Genomic DNA, 14,603 nt, shown 5'->3' with positions numbered 1-14,603 from the left:
GTTGTCTAAAGGAGGTGGGAACGTTTCTGTTTTGGAGGCGGTCTCCGGGGAGGGGGGCCGGGCACGGACCGGAAGTGACGCGAACGAGTTCCGGTTGGTCGGAGCCCAGCGGCGGGTGTGAGAGTCGGTCAGGAGCTTCTTCCAGGATCCTGAGATCCGGGGAAGCCCGTGTCAGAGCGGTAAGTAAACGAGCGCGGGGAATCGAGGACGAAAGCCTGAGAGTATCCTCAGAGCTTGGCTTCTTCCGGAGCTCTCCAACTTAGACCGTGCAGTTCTGGGACACAGTGATTTCGACTCCAAGCAGTGTTTTAGGGTGTTGCTGACTCTAGATGTCTCAGTCTGACGGTAGCCAGGTTATTTGGGACACTTCCCTATGGTTGGCCACTGGTACATTAAACCCGTACACTGGACTCCTGACCTTTTGCTTCAGCGCCGCGGATTTGGAAGCCATTCTAAGCTTCTGTAGACTACCCATCTCCTCTTCCTCTCAAAGTGTCTAGGACCTTAGAATAAATGGAGATCTTCCCTGCTGATGACCAAGCTGTTTTTCAGCATGTGTGTCAGTTTGGGTTCTTGCCCTCCCCAACCACTAGCGCGTGACACTAAATGTTTCCACTTCTAAACAAAATTCAGGCGTGCAAATGCCATCTAAAGCGTTGGTGGCCAAGGGAATGGGGCTTTTGCTCCGCAGATCTCTTGCAGAAGACTTTCACGTATCTTCAACTACTTTCAATAACATTCTCTGGCTTTTCCAATCTCTGACACCTCCGATTCATTACAGCGGAGGTATTTGCAACAAAACATGATGGTCGGCTTAATCTCTAAAATTCTAAGAAGCCATATGTGGCCCTGTGTCACACTGCTAAGATTACTTAGGATCCCCAGTAGGTTTTATAATGTTTTTTGTTTTTCTGCAAATCCATAGAAAAATCTCAGAATATGCAGGTTGTAACACTGTTTACCTATCTTGGCAACATAGCTCCTTTTTCTTAATTTTAATGTCTTTCAATTCTCATTTGAGGCTTGTCAGAAATTTTGTAGATAGATTGCACTAATCTTTTGGAGAATGTTGTAGTGATAGAGAATTTAATGTACCGACTGCTACTATCTATTTATTGTATTATCATTAGTTCTGATTTTAGTTGTATATTCTTAGCATAAATGGTGACAGTAGTAAGAATCTTATTACTAAGCAAATTTTATGCATTCTAGATTATGTTTTTATTGACTTTTGGAAGAGGGATGGTAGTACCCAGACATGTGGCCAATTTACAGACGTGTGAAATGACTCTACAGTAGTCTTTTTTTTTTACTTTTATTTTTACTTTTACTTTTTACTTTTACTTTTATTTTTACTTCTTTGCCTATATTAAAACACTGAAGCATTTTCTTTTCCTCTGAGGGATATATCCTACTTGATTAATACATTTTATTTTCTGTGACTCACATCCAAGAATAACCAGGTTTCTGAACTACTTCATAAATGGTTTAATGCCTTTTAGCAGTTTACCTATAGCTAGTTTAATCAGTTTGTTGTTTAGTTTATATATTGTTCTTATTTTTATTTTAGAAAAGTTTTTCACACTTGCATGAAACAAGGTGACAACATTTTTGAGAAATGTAATTATATAAATTAGATGTTATCATTAGTTTTAACATCTGGTAAATTGGTTTATTAACTGTCAAACCTGATCTTACATTTTATATTCTTTTTGTTTAATTCATTTATACAGGGACTGATTATCCAAATTTTCTCATTCTTTCAACTTCTTCCTGCCTTGGCTTGAATTACCACTTTTTAAGATTGCAAAAGATCATCAAACTTTAAGACCTGGATTGAAGTTTGGGCTCCAACACTTATTGAGTGAAGGTTGGCAGGTTACCTGACTTTCAGAGCTGGTCTGGATTGTGTTCATAAAAGTATGGCTCACTCTATTTCATAGGCTTGTCACAATAATTGAGATAATAAATGTGAAATCTCTATATAAATGAAAATATGGCAGTACTGTCAATTTACTCTGAAAGCTGGACATATATCAGTGCGGAATACTGTTACTTTGCATCATTTCAAAATTTGATGTTTTATATTGTGGTATTTTTCTGAAAATATCACACATTTTTCTGAGATGATCTTTGCCCGACTTTTTAACAGAAAAAAAGTTAGCCAGGAATAGTTCAGTACTGTAATCCGTTGAGTTTATCACCTCGTTTAATAAGTAGGTGTGTGGAAAATGAGTATAGTTTTGCTTTGGGGAGTTTAAGTCTGATCTTTTTTTAGTCATCATGTATTGTCAATTAAGAATTTCCAAATAAATGCAGAGGAAGCTGAAGTTTTTGGTGCTTATATATAGTTAACTAAAGATTAGAAGTAGCCTTACTTATATTAAGTGAGAAACTTTATCACCTCACTGAAACCTACCAAATGTAATATTTAGAATTAGAAGCAACCTCTATGAACATATAGTTAGATTTTTCTCATTTAACAGGAGAAAGAGGCCTAGAAACAATTAGTAATTGGCTTGCCTAGGGTCATATGGCTTAGGTAGTGCCAGAACCTGAACTGGAAATGAGATCCCAAGTGTTCTTTCTGTTCTGCTAAGGTTGTCTCCAGCATCCTTATCTGGTTTGGTAATATTTCCTGGTTTACATGAAGATGGTTTCTCATATGTATTAAAAGGATCCAAATGTGTATGTACATTTCCCCCCATTTTTAGCTGACTTAGTCTCGTATATTCTATGAAAACAAAAATGCTGTGTTTGGCAAGATTTGCAGTGAAATGTAACAGGGAAAGAAAAGAAAATTAGTTCTATTCTTCAGAAGTTATTCTCAGTTTATGCTTCATTACTATCAGATATAGAGGTATCTTCTTTCTGGCAAATGGAAAAGAGGATCTTTGTAACACATGTCTCTGCTGAGTGAATGTTGTTGCTAATGAGTAGGAGGAAGCTGTATTAATTTATTTGCTCCTGCTAAAAAAATTTCCCCAAGCTGTAATTTTAATACTCTGTTATGTTAATTATCTCTTAATCTATAGAGTCATTTCTCTATTTCACTCTGGCCAAATAGCCACTATAGAAGAGTCAATTCTTTGTCTTGTTGGGAACTCTTTTGCTTCTATTGACTTCATAAAACCTATTTAGTCTCTCCTCTTTCTTGGAGATTATAGTGTCAGTTACTTATTCCTGCTGATTTGCCCAAGTTCTTCTTGTTGGTGGGGGTGTGTGTGTGTGTGTGTGTGTCTGTCTGTCTGTCTGTCTGTCTGTCTGTCTGTCTGTCTCTCTCTCTCTCTCTCTCTCTCATGGAAATAAACTGCAGATTAGAGAATCCTGCCTAACCTCTTGAAACAAACTGGATGAATTTAAGTGATAACTTGTTTGTTGTGTTAGTTAATCTTTCACAAAGACTTGCAGATATTTTGGGAGTAAACTTTTAAAGACTTTGTTCTCCAAGAAACTCCCTATTTTGTTTAGGAAAGCAACTTTGTATAGAGTTTGCTGACCTGATATTATGTATTATGTAAATGCTATGTAAAGCTCATTTAAAAATATTATGCTCCTTGAAGATTTTAGAAATTTGAACAGGTGATACTTTACCGTGTCAGACAAAAGATGATACTTAAAACTTAAGACATTTTTAAATTAAGCAAGTGCAACAGGACAGGATTGAGTAATCCTGTCCCAGCTGGTCTAACTGTAATTGCTAAGGAATTCATCAGTAGTGTTCCAAAAATACATTTTTTTCAGTAGTTCATTGTGATGTTTTCTCTTTTTCTTGAAGTTCTTTAATAATAATAACAACCTTGGTCTTTATAGATTTTTTTCTGAAAGACTGAGTAGATAGTGATAAGAGCCAGGGTTATGAAGCTAGATTGCCTGGGTTCAAATTCCAGCTCTACTGTGCTACCCTTGGGCTGCTTAACCCTTTTGCTCTCTCAATTTTCTCTTTAACAGTGAAGTCAGTATCTTTATTGTTAGTGTTAAATGAATAGATTTAAGTAAAGCATTTAAAATAGTGCCTGGCTTATAGTTAACCATGATTATTATCATCATCATTGTATTCATCATGTAGACTACTATAAGCAGTTGCTAATAATTCTTTCCCAACACTCTTTTGAAAGCATATCTTTATATGGCTGCTTACTCGATTATTATTTGTCGATTATTAATGAAGTTTCAGTGAATAAATGTATTTACATACACAATTTCATTTTGTGACTAGTTTACATGTGGGATTCTCAATGAAATGAGTCATTCTGAGTAGGTCGTTTTCTCAACCTTTCTGTAATATTATTAATAGTTTACATTATAGGAGTTCAGAATGAGTCACCGCAAGATGTGCCTTTGTGATATGCAGATTATTTTGAGCTAAAGGTAACTGAGACCCTGCAGGCTCAAGAGAAACTTCTGTCGCCCCCTCTCCACTTAACTACCTTGCCTATAATAGGAGATTATCAGAAATAACCTCTTTTGACCTATCTATGTGTCAGGGCAAGCTACAAATTCCGGAACATCTGCTCTTCTTATCATCCTGCAATAACATTCTGAAGCCAAGGTACCTTACCTCATCCTAAACTCAGAATGTCATATATACCTCATTTTCCTTTTCTTCCTCTGAACCGCTCACAGGGTCTCTGACTCACTAATGTATGTGGGGTTCCCATATGTATGAAATTAAATTTGATTTTCTCCTGTCAGTCTGTCTCTTGTCATTTTGATTATTTGACCAGCCAAAAAGAACTGCGTTATGGCTTATCTGTGTAAGCCGTAACACAGAATTTGAGAATTGAAATCGGGGAATTTAATATTTAGTGATGTCTACTAGCACTTACTTTCTTGGGAAGTAAGTTTTGGGAAGATCATTTTGCAGTGACATCTATTGCTATATCTGTTATTCATCTATCAGTGAACAAATACCTTTTTAAGTGTCCTAGACCTTTTACCAGTTTCTGGGGTAAACAGTGGCAAACAAAGACAAACAGATATTTTAGTTGGAAGCCTGATAGAGAAAAAAATAAATAGAAAAACGAAAGAATAAACATGCGTAATAAGTGTTATAAAGGAAATAAACAAGGGTCTGAGGGAGAGTTAATATGGATATGTGCCCGTTTGAGTCTCTAACACGGTACACCTGTAATATAGTGATATGAGATGAGATAGGAAACATACTTATGGTCCAGGTTATGTAGAACTTTGCAGGCCATGGAAATGAGTTTGGATTTGATTTTGAGTGCAGTAGGAAGTCATTCTACAATTTCAAGTGGGAGGTAATATGATTTACATAAAGTGTACTCTTGCTTATATGTGAAGGATGAATTGAGGGGGCAAGAACAGAAGTGGAGTCCATTGTAGTAAGTAGTCCAAGTGAGAGGAAAATGGCCTAGACTAGAGTGGTGGCAAAAAAATGGAGAGCAGTGAGTGGATGGATACTAAATAAATTTGGAATAGAACTGAGTCCTGCATTACATGTGAGGAGTAAGGAAATGAGAAGAGTCAAAGATGGCTGCTCTCGGATTTAGTACTGGGAGAGGAAAGGATTAGGGAGCACCAGGTTTGTTATAAGAAGAGGGATGGGGATGCGGGGAAAGGACATGTTAAATTTGAGATGCTTAGGGATATGCAAGTGGTGCTAGGAGTACACATCTAGAGGTCAAGACCAGAAATACAAATTCAGGCTTGTATTTCAAACTCTTGAACCAGATAAGCTACTGGGGAGACAGGAAGGAGGAGAGGACCTAGATCAGGAAAAAGAGAGAGTTAGCAAAGGAGATTAGTGAATATTTGAAGAAAGAATGATCGAAGTATACAAAACTAATGAAAATGGTTACATCCGGCAGGGAGGGTACTAGACTGATGAGGGACAGAGGGGAAGCAAGATTTTTCACTTTTTTTTTGCATATATATTTTAAATCATGAAAGTTTTTACTTATTCATAATCTTTCAGTAAATGGTCAGCTCTGTCAAATGCTGCTCTGTGGTCTAGAAGAGAACAAAATAAAGTCCAATCAAGTTGAATTGGTTGATCTGACTAGCCACTTCCCTCATTGTTGAGTCTGGTTCCTTCCAGAAACTTTCAGATAGTCACATTGCAAAAAGTATTTAATCAAGAGAATATACGAGGTTCTCCTGCTCCTTTAAAGTTCTTAAGAGATGTTTATAGGAAATTTTAGTACTGCTTCTATGGGCAGAGGAATTTAATTTATATTAAATAATCATAGAGAAATCACTAGGATCTCTGTATCTACAAAACTATGATTTTTAGAAATTTAAATATTTGAATTTATCAGTAACCTTAACAACTATTAGTAAGTGAAATATGTCAGGCAGACTCTGCCTCCAAGACTTAGTATTTATCTTTCTCTTTCCCTGCAGTGTTCTTCCTCATATTTTTTCTTGGATCTTTAATGTCAGATTATCTTAGAGAAAGCTTCTTTATCCATTCTGTTAAAAATTATACACAAACACATACGTATGCACACATACCAAATTTTTTTTCACTGTAGCACTTATCATCACTATCTGATACATGTTTGAATTTTTATCTGTTCACTGCTGCATTTCTAGAATCTCAAACTATGCCTGACACATAGAATGTACTCAGTAAGTATTTGTTAAATGAGTAAATGGAAAATTCATTTTCCCTACTGTATAATATTTTATCATATAACTGTACCCCGATTTATTTAACTGTTCTGACAGTGGACATTTGAGTTGTTGTAGCTTTTGCTATTAAGACTAGTCTTGCTAAAAATATTATTGTACATATCACCTCTTTACATGTGCAGGAGGTTCTTTTGGCTGTATACCTAGGTATATGTAATTGCTAGCAAGGGTATGCCAATATTCAGCTTTACAAGTCATTTCCCAGAGTTTGCTAGTGTTATCCTTCCTAATTTTTGTCAAAGGAATGCATATAAAGAATGGTGTGGTAGATTGTAAAATTGAATACTGGATTGCAAAATCATCACAGATTCTTGTCATTATTGTATGCATACCCCTTTGCAATATGATTTTATTTCTAGCATCTGTTACTCTACCCTCTTTGAACTCTTTCCTTGGCTATGTAACTTGCTTTGGCCAAGGAGACATTAACAAGTTTGACACAAACAGAGGCTTTATTATGTAAAATTTCTCCACCTGAGACACTGGTGAAAGAGGCTAATAACTTCATTATTACATTAAGAGTTTATTTAGGGAACTTACATACCAGACAGACTGTCTTGGGTGATGGCAAGATGACATGGATATCCTGCATGCCTCCTAGTGCCCAGACTCTTGTGTTTTATAGTAAAAGCAGTGAGTCTACATGCTGGGAAAGGAATGTATATTTAATCTAAAGGGCGGAGGACTGCCAGGTGCCCAGAGGTTCTGCCACCAGAGCTGATTAAGATACAGGTAATTTGAAGGGCTCTCTGCTCCAGAGTGGGGGGCGGGTGTTGTCAAAATGGTGGATTAGTTTCAAAATGGAGTCAGCTCTGTCTACATAGGCCTGAAAAGCCTTGCATGTTGGGACCTGTCTTCTCTCACTGGTTTTTGGAACCATGAGCCCATGTGAAAAAAGCCCAGGCTAACCTACTCGGGCAGGATAGACCATGTGGAGCAAAGTTAAGGCATTCCCCTGAGACCTGCCTAGCTGAAGAGCCAAGCTAGCCCAGACCAGAACTGCCCAACCTAATTCACAGAATCATGAGAAATATCAAATGATATTTTAAGTCATTAAGTTTTGTAGCTAAGTTGTTACACAGCAAAAGATAATAGATATAAATGGTTATCTCGTTGTGATCTTGATTTATATTTTTTGATTGTCAGTGAGGTCAAGTAGATATCTTCGGTATTGGCCATATATGTTTTCTCTGTTATGAAATACCTTTTCATGTCTTTTGCCTATTTTAGCTTTGTGGAGTTAGTTTTTTATTTTTTTTTTACTATTTTAAATTCTTTATATAATCTGCTCGCTATTCCTTTTTAGTTATGTGTTTCTCTCATTTATCTTTTCACCTAAGATGTATTGTAATGAATTTGTTTTAATTTCAGTGTTATCCAAATTTATTAGTCTTTTCCTTTATGCATAGATCTTTTGTGTGTCTTAAGAAATCTTTCCCTACCCAAGACCAAAGGATATTTGTTTTCTTCTAAAAGGTTTGCTTTTTGACTTCTAAGTCTTTACTCCATTTGGAACTGAATTTTTTCCATAGTTCAAAGTAGGGATCCAAATATTCTTTTCTTATATGGATAACCAATTTGAATAATCTCCTTTCCCCATTGTTCTATCTTGATTCTCTGTTGTATAGAGTTCCAAACATACAAGAATTTTGAGAGGCCCTCTTTTCTGTTTCTTGGTCAGTTTGTCTCTATACCTGTATACCACACATTCATTATTTATACCATAACTTATATAGAGAAGAGGAGAAGAGAGGAGGGGAGGGGAGAAGAACAGAAGGGAGGGGGAAGGAGGTATGAGGGATGAGACTATGGATCAAGGACTTGGTAAAAAAAAAAAAAAAAAGAAAAGAACTTTGTCAGATACTTGTATTACAAGTATTTTCTCTCATTTTGTGGCTTACCTTTTTGGTTTTTTAACAATATATTTCAAAGAGCAAAAGTTTTAAAACTTGACAAAGTCCATTTTATCAATTTTTTCTTTTATGGTTTATGTTTTTTAAGCCTTAGGAAGTATTTGTCTACTCCCAGGATTGTAAAAATTCCCTTCTGTTTTTTTTTTCCTAGAAGCTTTATAGTTCTAGTTCTTAAATTTATATCTATAATCTCTTTCAAATCAGTTGTTGCATATGTTGAGAGATAAGGGTCGATACTCATTTTTTCATAAGAATGTTCATTCTAGTACCATTTTTTGAAAAGATTTTCCTTTTATTATTGAATTATATCTTTGTTGAAAATTAACCGACCCTATGTGTGGTGGATCTGTTTCTGTATTCTCTATTCTTTGCCAATCCACACTGTCATGATTACTATAGCCTAATGGTAAGTCTTGGAATCAATCAGTACAAGTCTTTCAACTTTGTTCTTTATCCAAATTTTTTTAGCTGTTCTGAGTTTTTTGCATTTCTGTATAAATTTGAATCCACTTGTCACTTTTGATTTTTTTAAAAGGCCTTGAGTTTTGATTGAGATTTCATTAAACCTATATATCAATTTGAGGGAAATTGGCCTAATAACAATATTGAATCTTCCAAATGATGAACATGGTATATTTTCCCATTTATTTTGGTCTTTTGTAACTTCTTTTCATATCTTTTTAGAATAGGTCTTTTATGTATTGTGTTTAACTTTAAGTATTTCATGTTTTCAAATGTTACTGTAAATGAAGTTTTAAAAAATAACCTTTAATTGTTTATTTCAAGTATTTAAAGAAAGAGTATTGGTTTTGACCTTTTATCTTGTGACCTTGCTAAATTCACTTATTAGTTCTAGTAATTCCAAGCATTTTTCAGTTTTCACTTATTTTGACCCATGAGTTATTTGCATTTCTCTGTGCATTTCATTCTAAGTATGTACAAGTTTGACTTGATTTCTGGGTTATCAAAGAGTGTGGTCTGCGATGCCCAATCTTTGGAATTTGTTGATACTTGTTTCCTTGCCTTAATCATGATAAAGTGGCTTATGAAAAAATTGTGTTTTCTAATTGTCAGATGCTAAATCTTATACATATCCCTCCCTACATTTTATTTCTCAATTGTATTGTTAAAATCTTCTGTCTTTCCAGTAATTGACAGTTGTTTTTAAATCCCCCAATATAATGTTGTATTTTTCCATTTCACTGTGTATTTTCATCAGTTTTTATATGTAATTTTTGGTGCTATATTCTGTTAGGTGCATTCAAATTTAGAATTGTTAAAATCTGCCTTGTGAGTTAAACCTTTTATCACTATTCTTTGTCTCTAATAATGATGCTTGTCTATTGTCTTATTTTCATCCTTTCTATAAGAAAGCATGGGTTTTTCAGAAATGCAATTTGCAATCTGTTTTTAAAGTAATGAGTTTAATTTGATTATGTTTATTTTGATTATTGACATATTTGGACTTGTTTCTATCAAGTACTATTTTGATGTGCCCCAACTTTAAAGCACTAGCTCTAATCTCTTAGCTGATTTATATACTATTGTCCAAATTTCATCTCTTTTTAAAATTATTGTCACGACTTAGACACTCTTATTATTTTATACAATATTTATTTTCATTTACCTTTACATTTACCATTTATTTTATGCATTTCTTATATCTCAGCCAATTTGGGGGGATCACTGCTTTCTTAAGGAGTTGTCTTTAGAAATTTCTTTTTCAGCATTTAGATTTGGTGGTAAACTCCTCATTTATTGCTTACTGTTAATGTCTTTATTTGTTGGACACACGATTCTAAACCAGCTATTTTATCTCAAAACTCTAATAATAGTCTACGGCCACACCACCCTGAACAAGCTGGATCCCCTCTGATCTCGGAAGCTAAGCAGGGTTGGGCTTGGATGGGAGACCACCTAGAAACACCTAGTGCTGTAGGCGTAAAAAATAAAAAGAATAAAATAAAATAAAAAATAAGGGATTGTAAGCTGACAAGATCCTTGCAATCTGTGAGGTCAACCAAGGGTTGCCTCACCAAAAAAACAAACAAAAAAACCTCTAATATTATTCCATTGTCTTTTGGTTTTCATTGTTGCTATTGAGAATTCTGCTTTCTTTCTAACTGTTCTTCCATTGTTAGCAATCTGTCTTTTGAACTGCTTTTAAGATCAAGATCTTTTTGCTTTAGTGTTCCGTAGTTTGATTATAGTGTTTCTGAATAGGGTTTATTTATTTATTTATTTTTGTTCTGCTTGGCGTACATTGTACTTCTTAGATTGACTGACTCATTTCTAGAAAAATTAAGCCTTCATCTTTCTAATTCTGGAAATTTTAGGCCTTTATCCTTTTGAATTTACATTTCATCTGTTCTTTCTATTCTGGATTCCCATGAAACAAATGGTAGACCTTCTCATTCTATTGTCTGTGTCTCTTTTTCAGTTATATTGTACATTTTATCTCTACTACATTCTTAATTCCCTTGATAGCTCATTCAGTTCACTTCCTCTGTGTCCACTCTGCTATTTAATCCATCCATTGTCTTCTAATTTCAAGTTATATTTTTTATTTCTAGATGTTCCATTTTCTTTCCTTCAAATCTATTTAGTTGTGATATTTTTTATTGTGTGCTCATCTTTGTTATTGTGTTGTTTGTTCTGTAAACATTTTATACATAGCTGTTTCATAAAATATTTATTCTGCACCTGAATCTGATATCTGTTCTTGTCCTGAAGGGGTAGGAGATTAGGTGTGTGTCGTGGGGAGGGGGGTCTTATACCCAGAATGGCTTGCTTTCTGCTGCCTTCATGAATTTATTGATTGATCTTATTCTATGGAAGTCCAGTAGACCTAACTTATGAAGAGGATTTGCTTCTACTTTTGCTTAGAGCTAGAAAGGCACTGCTGACATGGGACTACATCAGGGCCCGTGTGGGTGTAGGGGAGGAAATATTCTCTGTGCTCTTTGGGTCTCTGGCTAGGCCCGAGAATTAAACTGTTATAAGACAGATTAACAGAAGAAAAGCATACCAGTTTTACCAAATTTTTTACATTTAAATTGGACCCTTTACAAGAGAATGAAGACCCAAAGAAGTGACCAGAGCATGAAGCTTTTATACCTTTTAACAAATAATAAATTTGTGAAGAATCGACAACACAAAGAGGTTTGGGATAGGTGTAGTAAATGATGAAGAAAATAACAAGGTTTGTTTATACAGATTTATTGGCCCCAAATTCCTTGTCTCTGGTGATGAGAATGTCTTCCTTCCTCCTGGTACAGGGAGAATACCTTTCACATGGGAGTTTATTTTCTGCTTTCAGGAAGAAAAAGGAGAGTCAGAGTGTCCTTGTACCTGCCGTTTCTCAAGTGCCTTTAATTTAACATAGCCAAAGTGGCGTTTTTAGAGTGGCATATTCTGCATATGGATTTTAGCCCAGAGAGAAAGCCATAAATTCAGCCTCTTACCTCCAAAGTTAGTCTTCCTACAGGGATGTTGTTACAGGGATCTTGTCTCAGGGTAGCTTTGGCCCTCCCAATTTCTGATTGCTCCTATTAGTTCCTTTCTCCTGCTCAGGTTCCCTCTGTTCCCATCATGCCTCACAACTACCCTAGGTTTTGGGCCATCCAGTCTCTCTGGGTCTGTTATATACTTTGCTTATTTTTTGGAGGGACAGAAGGGGACCTTGGAGACTCCCTCTCTCCTTTGAGACCAATGATGTCTCAAAGAATATATCCAATCTAGGATCTAATTTTTATGACAAGGATGGGTCTCTCAAAGTTCCTAGTACATGTACCTGACTTCACATAATAAATGTTACTAAAAAGTTTAATTTATGTTTTCAAGTACACTATTTTAGTTTATTATTTTATAGAACCCTATCGTGAAGCTGTTTGGATTCTAGGAATTTGTTGGTACTAATAATTACACCATAATTTATCTACTCAGTAGGTTCTAATTAAGATAGAAATGAAGATTCCTAATGATTATTATTGAGATGCTCTTTAATATTTAAGAGAAAATGAAACCCAGAATATCTTTTAAAGTGGGCAAAGAATGAAAATTCAATAATGTAAAAAGTGCTGTAGGTAATTCTGGTTTCAGTAAATGTTGAATGACCAAAATACCAGTAGTTCTCTCCAGTTATCCATCTTAATGGGTGGAGTGGCAACATTCCTACCATTTTCATAGATGGAAAACATGTAGCATATTCTAGTATTTTTCCTAACAGTGGATAATTAAAATTCTGTTTCACAGATCATTAATTGTAGGATTATCTGGATCAGTTGTTCATTTTGATATAAATAATCTGAAGCATATACCGTTGTCATTTGAAAATGTTCTGTAATTTAACTTATTATCGATGACTTGTATAGGCCAGTTTATAGTCCCCAGGTATTTAGGGGCAATAAAATGAGTAGGTCTGTTAAGCAGTCTGAATTTGAAATTTTGTTAGAGAAATACACAAACAGTAATAACTCACAAAGAAATGACCAAAATAGGCATAGGTGAAGTTATCTGATTTTCATGACGGCCATGTTAAATAGTGAGACTCAATAGAAATGAGTGTTCTCTTAATTCTAGTAATGGGGAATATTTGTAAATACTAGGAACAAGCTAAATCTTTGAGATTATTTTTTCGTCACTTTTTTTCTATGACTCCAGAATTCTCCAGTGAGAATTGAAAATACTCTTATCAGACTGTTTTGTGTAGTAGAAGAAACCTTGAATTTGGTCTTAGAAAAGCGAGGTCAAATTCTCAGTTTGCCAGTTATATGCTCCTGAATTGCTATTTGGGGCTCTTTGAGCCCTCAGTTTCTCATTTGTAGAAGGCAAGGATTAAAACAACTTCCCTACAAAGGGTTCTTAGCATCATGTTAGCTAATCTATGTGTAAATTATAAATCACTATATAGAAGTAGTAGTTATTAAATAAATCCAAAACCCTGGCCTTGGGCTGGATAGAATTCTTAGACATTTACTCCATGTACGTGATAATTGAATGAGCAGAGAATCAGGGATGCGAAGTGACATTCCCAAGGTCTCATAGTTAGCTAAATCTCCCAACTCTAGACTGTTACTCTTTTTATTACCTTAATTCTTGACTTTAGTCCCCCATCTTTGTGGTGAAAATGTTTTTCTAGGATTGCATTTGTTATGAATAACTGACTATTTAGAAGTATATTGAGAGAAAATGAGAAATGGCACTTTTCAACCTGTAATTTTACAAGTTACTCATTTTCCCCATGAAAGTAAAACATGTTTTTACACAAAGGAATATAAAATGATATTTTACATATTGAAAGTGAGAGATGAAGAAACCTTCCCAAACCTATCAGACTCTCAGAAAGGCAGTTCCTAAAATGTCTCCAAGTTGTATCTTTTTTAAAATTTGGATTTTTACTTAAAATTTTATCTAATTAAAAATTAGATCTGGAGCAGTGGCCTTTTTCAAGTTAGAAGACTGTAAGGAGTTGAATATATTTTACACTTAATTAAATTAAGTTGAGGGACATTTTAGGCTAGAACTATATACCCTCATAACCTGCTAACCCATTATCATTGAGATTTTGAATGTTTTTAAATTACATCCTAACTTGGAGTTTTAATTTGTCTAAATCCCTAAGACTTAGACAGTTCAAAAAGATTCAAAGAATTTTTTTCATATATTTTCATTCAAATAATGAATTTTCAGAGAACATATTCTTAAACTGTCACAACCATGTGATAGATACTGTTTGTCTATCAGAGTCAGATGATCTGTTAGTCACTGATATTGTGCCCGGTGTTTGAATTATCTTTGGCTTTATACCCTTGCACAAGTGGAAAGCTATATCAAAGCTTCACTGATATATTACTGTTCACTTAGATTATTTATTAAGTTTCCAAGAATAAATTGCATTTTCTTTATAGTTTTAGAGAAATCTACAGCTATTTTGGAGTAGTCTGTGACTGAATGTACTAAATAATCCAGTTAAGGACACACACTTTGTTAAAGCAAGAAAGGTTACTGAAGGTATGATATTCAAATTGG

General features: G+C 34.9%; 1 protein-coding gene across 7 annotated transcripts in view; it reads left to right on the top strand.

The window, feature by feature from the left end:
• The first annotated feature begins 53 nt into the window (after window positions 1-53).
• Window positions 54-14,603, top strand: part of VMP1 (vacuole membrane protein 1) — a 107,975-nt gene continuing 93,425 nt past the window's right edge. For 2 of the 7 annotated variants that reach the window (XM_011375051.2, XM_011375050.2), the window contains exons 1-2: window positions 67-179; window positions 14,483-14,585. The gene's annotated coding sequence lies outside the window, so the exon portion shown is untranslated. Of the gene's footprint in view, window positions 180-1,902; window positions 1,921-14,482; window positions 14,586-14,603 lie in introns of those variants that run through there. The other 5 variants (XM_011375053.2, XM_023520367.1, XM_023520366.1 and 2 more) reach the window with 4 other exon arrangements.

The sequence above is a fragment of the Pteropus vampyrus genome, unplaced genomic scaffold, assembly GCF_000151845.1.
Source record: "Pteropus vampyrus isolate Shadow unplaced genomic scaffold, Pvam_2.0 Scaffold261, whole genome shotgun sequence".
Classification (NCBI taxonomy): Eukaryota; Metazoa; Chordata; class Mammalia; order Chiroptera; family Pteropodidae; genus Pteropus; species Pteropus vampyrus.
Note: the sequence above shows the minus strand (reverse complement) of the source record. Positions and strands in the feature narration are given on the sequence as shown.